The 15,139-nt window shown below is 47.2% G+C and overlaps 1 pseudogene; it reads right to left on the minus strand.

The window, feature by feature from the left end:
* LOC116277800 (trafficking protein particle complex subunit 9-like) overlaps positions 1–15,135 on the minus strand; it is a 61,356-nt pseudogene extending 46,221 nt beyond the window's left edge.
* Positions 15,136–15,139: the final 4 nt, after the last annotated feature.

Consider the following 15,139-nt stretch of genomic DNA (forward strand, 5'->3'; position numbering starts at 1 on the left):
ATTTCTGCTGTTTTGCGATTGACAAAGGAATCTGAGATATCAATTCAAGAGAGACTGTTAAATAATCAAGTCTGTCTGGTCTTCACCTCAAAGAGTAGATACTATAAATTCCTGATGTAGGATGAGGCTGCCGCCACAAACTGACTCAGCTTGAAATTAATATCCAAGATGAAGCAGCGGATACACGTAAATATTCACGACTGTCAACTCCGCTCACGGGTCTGGGCCCTTCACTGCCTGAACGGGGGTGAAAACCCTACCCGTGTCTGGGAGGGAAGCGCGGCTCTTCCAGGTCTCACCCAGGCTTCACGGGCTATTTCCCCCCACAGACTGTCCTCAGCGATTAAAAAACTCTCAAGATTTTTACACCATGCAAAACTAAAAGACATTTCTGCATATGGAGCACTTTCTCAGGCTTAAACTTTTTTGGCCTACACTCAGCAAGGGGGAAAAAAGAAACATGACTCTAGAAAATCTCTGACCCTCACCACTCACAGGAATAGAACGGCCACAGCAGAAGATGACTCTTCACATTGCAGGGTGAGAACAAAATAAAGCCGCCCCAACAACAGGCACCCCAGAGACAGCGCTCAGCAGTCTTCTGCACACTCACGGTTGTGCAGCCCTCACCAGCATCTATTTCCAGAACACTTCATCTCCCCAGAAGAAACCCCCTGTCACTAACAGTCACTCCCTAACACCCCGCCACCCATCCTCTTGCAACCATCACCTGCTCTCTGCCTCTGCATGTGCCTATTCTGGGCATTTCAGATCACTGAGTTCAACAATATGTGGCCGTTTGTGTCTGCTTCCTTTCACTTAATATGCTGTTATAAAGGCTCGTCTATGTTGAAGTGGTATGAGCATGTTTCTCTCTTTTTTTTTTTTGAAAACGTTAAAGTTTATTAGAAGGTGGTAAGTACTATCAAAAAGAGTATATTGGAGAATAAGGGATTGGGTTTCAAAGGGAAAAGGGCAGGTTGAGCAGTCAGGGAGTACTTCCCAAAGCAGGAGGCCTTTTTCATCTTCCCTCTTATTTTTTTTTCTTTTTTATTCACTCTTACGTCTTAATAATGTTCTACTACATGGAGATACTACATTCTGTTCATCCATTCAGCAGCTATGAATGGACGAGGTCCAGAAGAATGAGTGTAAGTGGTGACTAGCAGGGATGGCATTTAAACAAAGAGCAAGATGTGCTTTAAAAAAAAAAAACCAACCAATAGAGGCACAAGGAAATTCACTGTGTTTCTGACCAAAGTGCTTACTTGCTTCGGCAGGACAACCGTGCAGGGCTGGGGCGGATATTGGAAGAGATAATGGTGAGGGAGTCACATGAGAAGACTCCCCACTGTAAGCAGCTCAGGCAATTCTCCTCCCTCATCCTGTATTTTTAGAGCTATATTTCTAGGTTTCTCTTATTTCAAGTAATAGCAATTTAACTACACATCTGATCATCTGCATCAGATCACCTTACCTTCAAGCCACAGAAAATCATTCACTGACTGGAGCAGCTCCAGGATATAATGGTGATGGATCAGGGAGCCCTGCAGCATCCCAGACTGCAGGTAAAAATCCCACATGTGCCCTGTTGATTTCAAGAATGTAAAATGCATGGAAATATCTCACTGCTGGTGCATGACATCTGCCCCCAAATTGCCCAAAATCATGCTGGCAAAGCACTACTCAACCCGCTCACTACAAAAAAAAAAAAAGCTAAGAAGGCAAATTTAGTCTCTTCCATTGAAAACCAGCAACACTCATTGCCAGTATCAGGAGTGGAATACTCCTGACTTCAAAAACCACTGCGCGGTTACTTTCCAAACGTGAAAATTGTATATGTATTCCACGTAGATGATATTACTGAAGGACTTTTCTTTTCAAAATTTCCAGTTGCAACATTAGCACAAGAAAGTTTATGTTTCAGCTTTAAAAAAAATCAATTATCTTCCACTTTCTTAATGTTGATCCTATTATTATTTTATAAAGGGTTCTATGCTGCAGATTATAAACCAAATCTTTGGCTTCTGCAAACAAGACCTTTATGACTTCACTATTTCAGAGCAAACTTTAATGATTCTTTGAGAGGTGGGGCCTGGGGCGCTCACTAACAGCTCTTTAAATACTGACAAGGATGTGCTATTAAGTAATGCAAAGGCTCTAACTGCACATTAACTCAGATACTAAAGAAACTACACCAAAACCATACTTTATCATTTTTAAATATTCCGATTCTTTTGAATATTAAATTTCTTAAAAGATATGATTTCTTTTTGAGAAAAACAACAGCTGTGTTAAATTTCCTCTCACAATGAAAGCAATCTTTATTAAGAATAAAATCCCCTATAGAAATCCAAAAGACGGGACATTTGTAGCTAAGTGAACATGCAGATCTGAACACAAACTTATTTCTTATCAGATCTCACTCGAACGAGCGCAACAAACTCCTGGGCTACCCAAGAACTTACCGCTTCTGTTCCAATTGTTGGCTGAGCTAAGATCATCAGGCAAGGCAGGGAAGGAGAGAAGAGGAAAGTCCACCTGGCGGCCTCGATCTGTTTTCTTCCAGCCAAAAGTCGCCTCTAGGGCAGCCCCGATAACAAGCCCTCCCCATAAGGAAATCCGGCATCCACACTGCTCCTGCCATCCCCAAGCAGCCCCGACGCCCTTCTCTCAGCCTGTGAATGGCCTTCTAATGACCCCAGTTCGTGGCACCCTCCCCCTCTTCCCCGCTACACACACACACACAGCCACAGCAGCCTTCCCAAATCACAAATTTGATTACATCACCCCCATTTCAAACCTTTCAGAGGCTCTCTGGTGGAATTCTAGCCCCACCCCAGACCCTGCTCGCCCAGCCTCACCTCAGTACCCAGGTCCCCAGTGACCTCAGGGGCCCCCTGACCTGCTCCTACTTCCCACTTGCCTCCAGGCTCGTTTTGACTGTTTCCCAAGGAAGCCTTCCCTCCCTCCAAAATCCACAATTTGTTCCTCTGTTCCTAGAACATTCTAGGCTAAGTCAACTTCTGACAGTGCTAAGCTCACGAGAAGCAAATACATTTTGCTTACTAATGTGGCTCCACACTCTCTCCCTTAGAAACACAGAAGTGCGCGTGTTATGAATAAATGAATGACGGGGTGGTTCTCAAAGGGAGAGACATACCTGCTCTCGCCCGTCCCGACCCTTCTGTCTGTAGAATATCAGAAGCAAAACCAGAATTGCCTTTACTGAGGGTCACTTGCTGATGACACCCTTCACTGCCTACTGTGTCAGATCTAGTAAAACCCAACCTCTTCCAAAGCCCTCCACCCCGGACTCTCTCCAGTGTCCTCCCCAGCAGGGGCACCCTCCACCCTGGACCACACAGGGCACTCTCCACGAGTCCCCACCCACAAGCCCCCAGGCTTCTGCCCGGGCTGCACCTGCCACCTGAGCCACCTTCTTGACTCCTTCTCCTGGCTGACTCTTACTCTGTCATCACAACTGATTTTAGAGCCCATTTCTTCCAGGAAGTCCTCTCTGATAATGTCCTTTAGCTCTTGGCTGGGCTTCCTTTACAGCAGCACTGCATGGTGACCAACTGGTGTTTGTCCACCCACTCCTTTGAGACCATGAACTCTTGGGGGCCACATGGGAAAAAGGAGTGAGATGACAAGAGGGGTGGGAAGAGCAAAAAGCAAAATCAGAGCCCAAGTCCCAAATTTAAGGATTCTTTCTCAGAAAAAAAGAATAAAATGTTTCATATGTGTGTCATTTGGCTACGATTTTTGTGGCTCATGGAAAGCAAGAGCCTGGTGTTCTAGTCCAAAAACCAAATTACATGCAAAGAAATGTATATATTCATATATAAAGCAAGCCAGAACTGCTCAACAAAATTTTGCGGTTAAATTCCAAAGGAATTTTGATAAAGGCAATCTCTCCCTCTCCTTTTTTTTTTCTTCTTTGGAATCATATAGTTTCAGAAGTATTTGTATAACTAAGTGATTGCTACAGCCCATGATTCTGCATTGGAGTGTTTGGGGCTGAGGGCGCCCAGATTACATGCACTGTGTAAATGCAATCACACCAACACACTGACAGGCGCCCTAGTGGCTGAGCTGAATTTTCAAAGCAGACAACTTTACAATGGAAGACAGTTCTAAGTAGAAAGTAAGAAATGCAGTGTTCTGTACTCAATTTCATACGTTATATGGGCCATTAACCCATAGTGCATCTTGTCTAATGAAACCCAAAAATAAATTGCCAACGTCGATATTCTCCATCTGATCGTTTTATGTTAACATTGGTTATCAAACCCTCAATCCATACGGAAAGCTCAGGCCTACGCTGCAGCACAGTTACATCCCGTGGAAGAAAGCCGATCAAGGAAGAACTGGAGAGATTCCCTTCAGAAGCTGCTAAGTCTGGTTTTGCACCTGTACGTCATTTGCAACCACGTCATCGTCAAAGGAGTAAGACCTTACCTCTATGGGGCGAAGAGCACTGCGGTGCTTCCAAACAATCAAAGAACACTGAGCTTTGTGAAACAGTCCTGAGGTACTTAAATCGCACTTTTTCTGAAAGGCTCCAAAACTGACCCACTTCACCATTCCAGGTACAACAGGGAGGTACCGGAATTAGTAGAGAGAACATTCCCTTGAAGTCTGAAAAGGCCCTGCTTGAATCCTGCTACAGCATTTACTAGCCGCTAAATGGACCAATTCCTTAACCCCTCTGAGAAGGCTTCTCAATCTGCAAAAGGGGGCTGCCACCGACCACCTGGGAGGCATGGATGTGAATGCAACACGCAAGTAGGGCTGCCGACTGGTACCTGACACGGGGCCTGGCTAGTTTCCCTCCACTGCCCTTCTCCCCCTTTAAACTTGCACTGTTGCCTCTGGTAAGGGTCAATCCCCCGCAAGAGACTGCCCGATCCTTCTGTGTATCCCTGGATACATGACTTACACTAGGAGGCCAGAAAAACTGCCTCCTCCCCAGTTACTATCAATATTCTTAAGAGTCTGGGTTTTTTTAACTCTGTTTTGCAGGGAGACTATTCCAGAACTGTCCAAGGACCATTCTCCAGTTTGGCTCCCCTCCCATCACCCATCCCTTTCATCACAGATCCTCTGTCTGCCTTCTGTTCATGGGAAAGAGAGTCCGGTAGGGTGGGGACTCCCTAGGCCTCCCTTCCTCAAAGGTGAGTGTGACTACCTTCTCCCCACACCCCACTCCAACTCCAGCTTCTGAGGAGTCTCCCCTCCAGGACTCTGCAGCCTCTGTATCTTCCCAAGACGCACACGTGGCCACAACCCTCCCTTCAGATTTCTTCCTGGCTGGCCCTGCCCACCCCTCGGCCCCTTAAGGATAAATGGCATTGCTCTGAATATCCCAAACGCCGCTCACTGACACATCAAAGCTACACTGTCTGGGCTTTCCTCCAACCCAGGCAGAGCCCTGCCCTCCCTCAGCCTCAGTCTGCACCTCTTGAGAAGAGCTAACCCACAGGTAAGGCTGTGAACACCAGCTAAGAAGGATGAATACCAAAGTGTATCTCTAGTCCGGCACCTTCACCTGAGCCCCAGGCTCATAGATCCGAGTGCCTCTTTGAAGTCCTAACTTGGATGAATAATGGTATCTTAAAAATGCCTCATGTCCACCATTTACTCTGGAATTCGATTCCTGGCAGGTACCTCCCAGGCTCCCCATTTAACTAACAGGACCAGCACCCAACTAGGTGTTTGAGGTCGCATTCAATAACCCCTGTTCCCTCCCCCTAGCCCTGCCCTGGAATCAGTCTTGTCATTTCTGTCGCTAAGCCCATTTCCAGTCTTGTTCTGCAGGGACCGTGGCCGTAACCCCACAAGCACACAGCAAGGTGCACTGAGTCACAGTACTCCGAAGGGTGCTCCCTGGAGGGGGAGGCATCTCCTGCTGCTCGTCACCTCAGAAGGCACTGGATTCTCACACAGGAGGCCCAGGAGGAGGGACTCAAGGTTGGTCCGTGATCTGAGCTTTGAAGGACCCGAGGGCTGGGGGAGCTCCTAATTAACAGACACACCTGCCAGTGAGCAGATGAGGATGGAGGAACCCTGACAAGGCTGTTCTCACTCCAACCCCTGGGCTCTCGGGAGCCACGGGAAAGGCCTGTGTCCAGGGCACAGCCCGGCCATCACAGATCCCAGCCTGCATTTGCCAACCCGGACAGCCTAGACTCCATCTACTTGCGACACTTACTTCTGTTCTCTTCCCCACCCAGAATGTGATGGACTCTTTCAGAAATTCTGGCCTGTCTCAAGCGAGACCAAGTCAGGGAAAAACGCAGTGTTGTCATTTGGACCAGAGCATGAAAGGAGAAACAAGGCCTCATGGTCAGCATGATGCTGTTTGCCATACCCTTCCCCCGGGTGAGATGAACCATGGTGGGGGTGAGAATCCAAGGTCCTAGGTTGGCCAAAGCATCTTCCTTCACGGCTGACTGGGGAGTTTGGGTCTCACTACTGGAAACTAACGACACGGCCGTCAGTGGCGGACGTCAGCTGTAACAGACACAGAGTCAGCTATTTACTGCCAATATGGGTTAAAAGTAAAGGCCGGGGCAGGGAGGCCTGCACGGCTGCTGAGGCAAACCACAGACCCAGCTCTGAATGCCCACTGGCTGAAGCAGAGTGGAACCTACGGTCCCATTTAGCGGTCCCTGTGTCCACCAGGTCCAGGTGAGCCAGCCTCTTTGGAGAAGGCCATGTTGTCCTGATACTCAGAAAAACCAGCCTCGTACAGGGAACAAAATAGTGGCATGGATTTTAGACCCGATACTACCCCTTTATGAAGGCAAAGTAAAGTAAATGGCACTGGGAAGTTGAATGCAAAAAAAAAAAAAAAGTTACTGCTTCCTCCAACAGCGTCCCCTGCAGCTGCTCACCCCCGAGCCGGCCTCTTCCTCACCAGTGACCGCCGGCCAGGAAGCGCCATCACGCACGTCACACAGCGACAGCCAGGAATCGCGTGCCAAGCACGTTTGTGTAAAAGAAGGAATCGAGCAAGATGCTGCAGACTTTGACTTTCCAAGTTTAAATACTCCATGAAAAGAATCCCTTAGCAGCCGCCTAAATCAATACGCATCTCACTTCTTCAAAACAAACAAATTTAATAAGGGCACATTTGTCACCAAATATAAGGAGGACCAAACAGGTTCCTCAAAGCAAGGATTTTAACAGGTGTCAAACACCAGTGGGTGATGTGCTAATAAAGAAAATATTTCTAAAAGTAAGAAAATAAAAAGATGACTAGGATAAAACATGGATCAAGGCAGCTGTTAAGTTTTTGCTTTTTAAAGCGATGGAGACAGCACGGAGGGCGATCTAGCTATTTCCAATGCAGGGTGTGAACAGCCTACCTTTTCAGAAGCAACAACATGCTCACAGGGCAGTACAAGAGAAAAAGGAGAAAAGAAAAAAGAAAAGACGAACAAGCGAAAATTAGAAAAACACAAGAACAAAAATGACTTTGACAGCCTGTGCAAAAATTTACATGAGTGTGATGAGGACAGGGATGTGGGGACGGTGAGACCCACCCTCACCTCCTGCTCCAGGGAAGGCAGGGGCCTTTGGGGAGAGGCGCTGTCGGGGGACACCAACGTGGTCAGAGCCCCAAACCAAAACTCCACCTACATGCGTCTAGATAGATTTTGAGCTACAAAATTTGGTCGCATTACAGGCTGGACAGTTTTACTTACTCCCACCAAGAGTAGCAGGAAAGAATTAAGCTCTGCTTCTGAACCAAAGCATTGTTTTATAAATTAATGACTTTGGAATAGTAAAAGGAACAATGGAGTAAAAGTGACTGGAGGAGAACGTGCTTGACCCAAGCTCACTGGCCGCGTTATCTCACTGACGTTCAGGTGCTGGCTGAGCCCTTACAGTACCAAAACAGACAGACCCACCATGAGGGAGGTTTAATGCGCTGCTGTATTTTGATGCCGAGAGCCATGCCTGGTACACGAGGTTCTGGTAAACAATGGTGACAGTGTCAACCACTATGGGCTAAGCACACATCCAGGTACTCCGCCAAATCCAAAGGACAGATTTCAAAAGGCAGAAACAAGCTGGCATTCTCTGGTGGGTCTACAGACTTAGTGCCAAGCAGCTGCTGAGCAAAAATGTCACCAGTGCCTCCTATGACAAAAGAGGAAGCAGTACCCAGGGGGATGGGGCATGGCTCCAGGCTTCCACTTCTCACCCACCAGTCTGTCCAGGGGGAGAAGATGGTCTCTGCTTATGTTGCACTGATACACCTACCTTGACTAATGCCTGGGGGCTCAGCAGTGGGTGACAGGTAAGGTAAACGGAGCCAGATGTGAAAAGCCCGGTGCTGGCAGCTGTGCCTTCAGCAGTGCCCAGGCTCCTAAACCTGCCACCTCATCTCCAAGGAGCAGAAAGGGAGTGCAGACATGTAGATCTCAGGTCCCTGGGAGGACAAGTACAGATCATGACAACGACATGACTTACCCCTTCCTTAAGTTGGAGAGGAATGTCCTGGGAGAAACTGAAAATTTATCCAGAGCCCGCCAGGCACCACACGCAGGTGGGACTCGGGTCCCCTGTGCCTCTCACTCACAGGGCTGGTCTGGACTTCCTTTTTATCAATTCCCTGGAATCTTCTCCTCCAACTTACCAACAACCAGAAAGTAGGATCTGATCTTAGATAAGTTCAAGGATCACACGGCACCGCCTCCACAGCGGGCCTGGCAGCACGTGCCATGTCTCCGCCCGTCACCTGTGGGACCGCCATGAGCGCTCTCCAGACTCAAGGCCCGAGGCCGTAGGCCGGGGGGACACAACTTCCCTCACTCTCCCCAGCAAAGGGGGACCAACTCTCGGCAAAGGCATCTCAACCTCTTCTGCCCGAGGGACAGCACAATAGACACACGGGGATACAGAGCAGAAGGTGGGGGTTAGGCAGCCCGGAAGATCTCGTCTGCACTTCCGAGGCAAAGTGAGGCCTTTGACCTAATCACAGGGACAAAGTGTTGATGAACCTTTCCCTGCTCTGTCCCATACTCCGTGACATGCCTTTCCCTGCGAAAGGAGTTCATTCGGAAGTCCCTGGCAGTGTTTCTGATGTCCTAACCTGGCATGGTGGCTGTCGGGCATGAAGAAAGGGCCTGAGCCGTGCAGGTGCTGGGCCTGGGAGGCAGGAGACACCGGCTCCACCCCCAGCTAAACCAGAGCTTCGTTCTGCTTCTCGGGATTCAGCATCTCATCTATAAGCAAAGGGATGAGACTGTCCCAGGACAGGCTGCCCAACAGAAATGAAATGAGAGCCATGTAAAGAAAGTTTCCCAGTTGCCACATTTAAAAATTAAACAAAGAAACAATCAAAGAAACAAAAAACAAATACTAGGGACTGATTTTAAAAACAGATCTTACTGTTCTACTCTATGTAAAATACTATCATTTTGACATGTAATCAATATAGAAAGTAAGAAGATAGATTACATTCCTTTTACTACATAAGTCTCAGTGTCTGATATGCATTTGACCTACAGCACATCTCAGCTCAAACCAGCCTCCTCCCGAGCGCTCCTAGCATCAGTGACTGTGGCTACTCTATTGGACAGCAACGCCAGGGGTCCCACCACGGGTCCTGGCTGAAAAGCGGGAGGAAGTGTCCACACTAACCCTAAAAGGATCTCTCTGAAACAAAGGCGGATTCACTTTTAAATGTCTGTAAACCAGCGGGCTGCACCTCCCTCCACCCTTGGCTACAAGACAGCCCTCTTCCTTGCTGATTCCTTCCTAGATGTAGGGAAGCAATCCGGCACATAGCCAGGGCGGCCGGGCCTCCAGGTAGACTTACCTGCTGTCTGTGTCCAGTCCCATGACGTCCTCCTTCTCAAACGGGATGCAGAGGAGGGGGATCTTGTCCCCAGACTTGTTGGGGGCCCTATCCAGACACTTGGACTTAAGCATGGTGAAGAGAGACTCAGTGAAGTCCTTGATCCTCTTCTCCACCACCCTGCAGTCCTCGTAGATTTAAGGCCACGTCGGTGCGCGGCTGCTCAACTACCTCCCCTTGCAGCACAAAGACAAAGAGTTGAGAGTCATTAACGAGGTGCCATACAGCTCCTCTGGACGTGGAGCTTATCGATGGCCTTGGCTGAGTGGCAGTTGGTAATGGTGACAAGGCCCACGATCGTGCGGTGTGTCTGGAAGTTTCTCCACCCATTCTCAGGCGCTTCGTGGTGACTGTAGTGGATAGAGAGTGCCCACTGGGAGCCGCACGGGCTGATCTGGTTTACCAAGGTGATTCGCTTATAGATGCAAAAGAAATTCTCCTCTGAGATGATCCCAACGGCTTGGACCACCACGGGGAAAATGTGGTCGTTCTCAGTGCACTGCACATAGTCAGGAATGCTCATGTTGCAGGCCCTGCCGAGAGGGGAGAGGAGATAGAGATACATGCTGTGCTGTTGGCTGTGGGCCCCTCTGGGTTGTGGTGACCTGGTGTGTACCAGCCAGAAGGCAAGGGAAGCAAAATCAAATCCGGGGGTACAATTTGTCCTCAGCGCCTGCACATGGCTACCATAGCTCGGATCATATTACCCAGCTTTTGGTCTATGCTTCCTGCCCCTGCAGAGAAGGGTCATTTCTTGTTTTCTGTTCCAAGCACCTAGCAAGGCCCTGATGCAAAGTCAGTGCTCAAAACTGCTGAATAAAGAAATGAACAAAGGAACTGCTTTCCACAACCCTTTAAGCAGAATATAAAGAAAAGAACCACAGTGGGATCAAAACATCTGGATTTCAACGCCAATTTATTTGAACTACTAAGCTGCAGAATAAAGGAGAAAAAAACTTGCCTTGGGGAGGAGGGTACAGTTCAGTAGTAGAGCACGTGCTTAGCAAGTACCAGGTCCTGGGTTTAATCCCCAGTACCTCATTTTAAAAAATGAAACAAATAAAAAAACCTAATTACCCTCTTCAAAAAATATTTTTTAATTCAAAATTCAAAAAACACCTTGGAATTGACACAACATTGTAAAGTTGACTATACTTCAATTAAAAACAAAAATCCTTGCCTTAAAAGAATATATCTGGATTATGGAAGTTTGGAAATGTAAAATGACTAGGTTACAACCTGTATAAAAATGGGGGACTGTACAAATTTACTATCACTCCTTTATGAGCTACATTTCCTTTGGCTGGGTTTATAACCTCTCAGAGCTAATTTTCTCAGATTAATAAATAGAAAACATTACCTGATTCTCAGTACTGCTGAAGAATCTGATAATCCTATGAAAGCATCTGACACACAGAGTTTACTCAATAAATGTTTGTTGAATGAATAAATAAACAAGCAATGTGAATGCTGCTCCCTGCCACAGACCATCATAATGGTACTGCCTGGAAATCCCAAGCCCACGTTTCACCCGACTCTACACTAACCATGTGGGTGACCTAGGCAGGCCTGTGTGCTTCTCTAAGCCCCAGTTTAATCGTGAATAGAAATGAGGGCAATAACACAAACCTCAAATTTTTAGTGAGTCAGTAATGAATTGTACCCGAATTTTGCAACATTGAACCATTAAGGAAAATTGGGCAAAGTCCATAGGCCCTCTCCATATTATCTCTTACAACTACATGGGAATCTACATTAAATCACAAAATTAAAACTCTAATTTTTTAAAGAGGCTATTGAGGTTAAATGGGCTCATTGTCTCAAATAAGGAACACACAGCACAAATACGACAATCCATAGACCATGAGATACACTCAGTTAAATTTCCCACTGAACCCACTGGTCTATCCAAATTCAGACCACAAGGATGGGTCCTCGTGGCCAGAGACCACTGCACCTGGAGCTAACAAAGCTAATGGTCCTCACTTCCAAGAGCCCCTGTCACCACCCTAGGTCTAAGTTTGTATTCGTAATTTTATTTCTTTTTATTAAATAGAAACCCCCAATTGCATAGCCTTCAGGTCACCAAAACCTGACCACAGAGATCATGATGGCAGCCCTTCTTGGTGAAACAATAAATTGAAAACCCATTTCCACAAAAACTGTGTAAATCTACTAGGGAACTTCATCCTGGACTGAGGGGAAGAGGACAGGGTAGGAGGGGGCAATCTGGGGCACACAGACCCATGGGCCACCTGTCCCACGATGCACTTTAGTTTCAACACTCACCCTCCAGGAATGTCAAAATACTCACAGAGTGCTATGGACAAGATTTTTTTTTTTTTTTAAGAAATCACTGACTCCCTAGCAGCTCTTGTATCTACGGAGACACAAATGGATTATGTGTATAATGTTTCACAAAAACCCTAAAATACTATCACCCCAACTTGACACATTAAGAAACTGAGGGAGAGAGGTTTATCAAATTGTTCAAGATTAGAGAGAGGCCACATCAGACATCGTATTTAAACCCGATCCCCTGCTCCATTGCTCACACTAGAAAGTGTGACATACTGCCCCTTTCCTGCCCTTTTACTGCAATAAATCTCTGAAGAGTCTTTTCTGTGCCACCTGGAATCACAATCACACCAGTTTTCCACAAAGAGCTATGTCAGTCTTTGGAGGACTTATCAAAACCTTAACGCTTGGAATGGGAGGAGAAATTTTCATTTTCTGTTTCTCAAAGGAAACATGGCTTTAAAAGAAACTGAAAAGGACTTATCTACTCTACGGTCTCATTGTGCAGAGAAGGAAACGGGGGCTCAGGAGAGATGAGGAAAGGGCCTTATTAACAAATATTGCCTGAGTGCAACACCAAGCCAGCCCTGGGCCCTGCTGTGGGAGGATCTGTGAGGCCCAGGAGAATAAGTGTTAGAAAAAGGAAAGAGAAGAAGCATACAAGGCCCTGTCTCTACATCACCATACCATGAAGTTCCACCAAATTACCCAGTATGGGTGCAGCCAACATTATGGTGGGCTAGAGAGGTTATAGAAACCTGGAAGTCTCAACCATAGTGGAAATTCCAACATTCCAACATACTATGCCTTTTTCCCAGTTCAAGCATCAACTCAGTGGGCACTCTGTACCAGGGACTACACGAGGCCTGGAACTCTCCCAAATACAGATCTCTATTACCACATGTGCAAACCAAATACAGGCCCACCAGAAGGAAAACGGCCACAGGTAAGATGGAATTACTGAAACTGAAAGCAACTAAGCAGCATATATTAACTAGGAAAAACAGTGCGGCTATAAATGGACTCATGGACATAGAAATAAACTGTGGGTAGCAGGCAGGAAAAGGGGGATTAACAGATACACATTAATAAATACAAAATAAATGACACGGACCTGCTATATAGCACAGGGAACTGTATTCAGCTTCTTGTAATGAGTTGTACTAAAAACAATCTAAAATATATGTATATACATATGCATATGTTTATAACTGAATCTCTGCTGTACACCTGAAACTAACATTGTAAGTTAACTACACTTCAATAAAAAATAATTAGAAAAATAAAAGCAAGTCATTAAAAAAAGAAAAGAACACTGTATTCCCCATATCTGTAGGTGGTGGAGAATTTTCGCTGCAAGCAGCAAGTCCACTGGATCACTCCAGCACTGACTGTCACCCTTTCTGACCATCAGAGAGTCACTTGGCTTCACTAAGCTTGCTTTTCTCTTCTGTGGAAGGCTATATTTACAACTAACAATCTCATCATTCACAAGCCCAACAATTAGTGAGGACTTCCCATGGGCCAGGCTCTGGACAGATGAAAAGATAGGGTCTCAGATATATTCATGGGTAGAAGAACTTTATGCCATAAAGACATTAATTCTTCCTATTTTGATAGACAGATTCATTGCAATTCTGAATTGAATTCCTACCAGATTTTTCATGAAATGTAACAAGTTAATTTATGGTCAGGAACAGCCAAGAAACTTCTTTAGAACCACCACTGGGGAGGGGTGGATAGGTCATTCATTTCCACTGTTCTTTCTGAAGTGATGACAAGGTTCTGGAATAATAATGGTTGCACCACTGTGAATATGCTAAAAGCTGCTGAATTGTACCATTTAAATGGATGGACTTCAGGGTTTGTGAACAATATCACAATAAAGCTGTTATATGAAAAAAATATTTCTTGACAATTATTTTCCCCTCTATACAACTAGTCTGCCACACGATTTAAGAAAAACAAAAAACCAAACAAACCAAACTGTGCCAGGAGCTCTTTAGGACTGCAATGTCCCTGGGTCTCCAACGCCTCTGGTGGTGCTGTTCCTGTTAACACACCCTAGCTGGGCTGGGCTAGTTAGGGACTGTAACTATCTTTCTAAAATCTACGGTCACACGTTTCACCCTGGGAGAGAGAAGCCTGGAGGATGTCACAGACTCATGCCTTCAGCTCATTTTTTACTGAACCAAGCCCTGCTTTCAACACTGTAATCCCTCTCAGTATAAAAACACGTGACATCATCAAGCACTGCCATCATAACACCTGAAAGTGTTCAAGGTACTTACCTGTGGCAAAAACACTGAGGGAGGAGACGGAAGCTCCCTTTTGTCGACTTCACCAGGAGAATCTGGTATATACAGCCTGAGGCTCTCAGCCCGGGGAGCAGCGCCCACGCCACTGAGCTGGTCCTGAGGGAGCGGGAAAGGGAGAGGAGGGCAGCCCCAGCCCCAGCTACTCGCTCTCGTCGGGTATGCAGACCCCGCCGGCCCGGGACACAACCCGCCCAAGGGCGGGGACTGGCAGGCAGCCAAGAAGAGGAAGCCCGAGAGGAGAGGACTCCTAGGTGGGAGAGAGGAAGGGGACGCCAGCCGAGGACTGAGGGGAGAACGGCTGGGGCGAGAGGCGACAGTTGCACACATGGCCCTGGACAGGTGTGGTCGGGGAGTCGGGGCAGGTGGCGCGGGCAGAGGGGCCTGGCCCGAGCAATTTAGCTGAACACGCTGACTCGTGCCCTCACTGGCTGTGACACGCGGACCGCCATCCCGCAGCCGCCTGAACCTTTCCCGGGAGCCCCCCACCTTGCACTTCCACAGCTGGAGGTCCCGGCCCCGGGCAGGAGCTAAAGGCCTACCGGGCGACAGAGCTGAGAAGCCCTTGGGGCTGATCCCTGTCTCGGAGCTGGAGCTTCCAACCGGTGGTCCAGCTGGCACTGACTGTGAGTGCGCAGGAGGGCCAGTG

The sequence above is a fragment of the Vicugna pacos genome, chromosome 1 (genome assembly GCF_048564905.1).
Source record: "Vicugna pacos chromosome 1, VicPac4, whole genome shotgun sequence".
NCBI classification, from domain to species: domain Eukaryota; kingdom Metazoa; phylum Chordata; class Mammalia; order Artiodactyla; family Camelidae; genus Vicugna; species Vicugna pacos.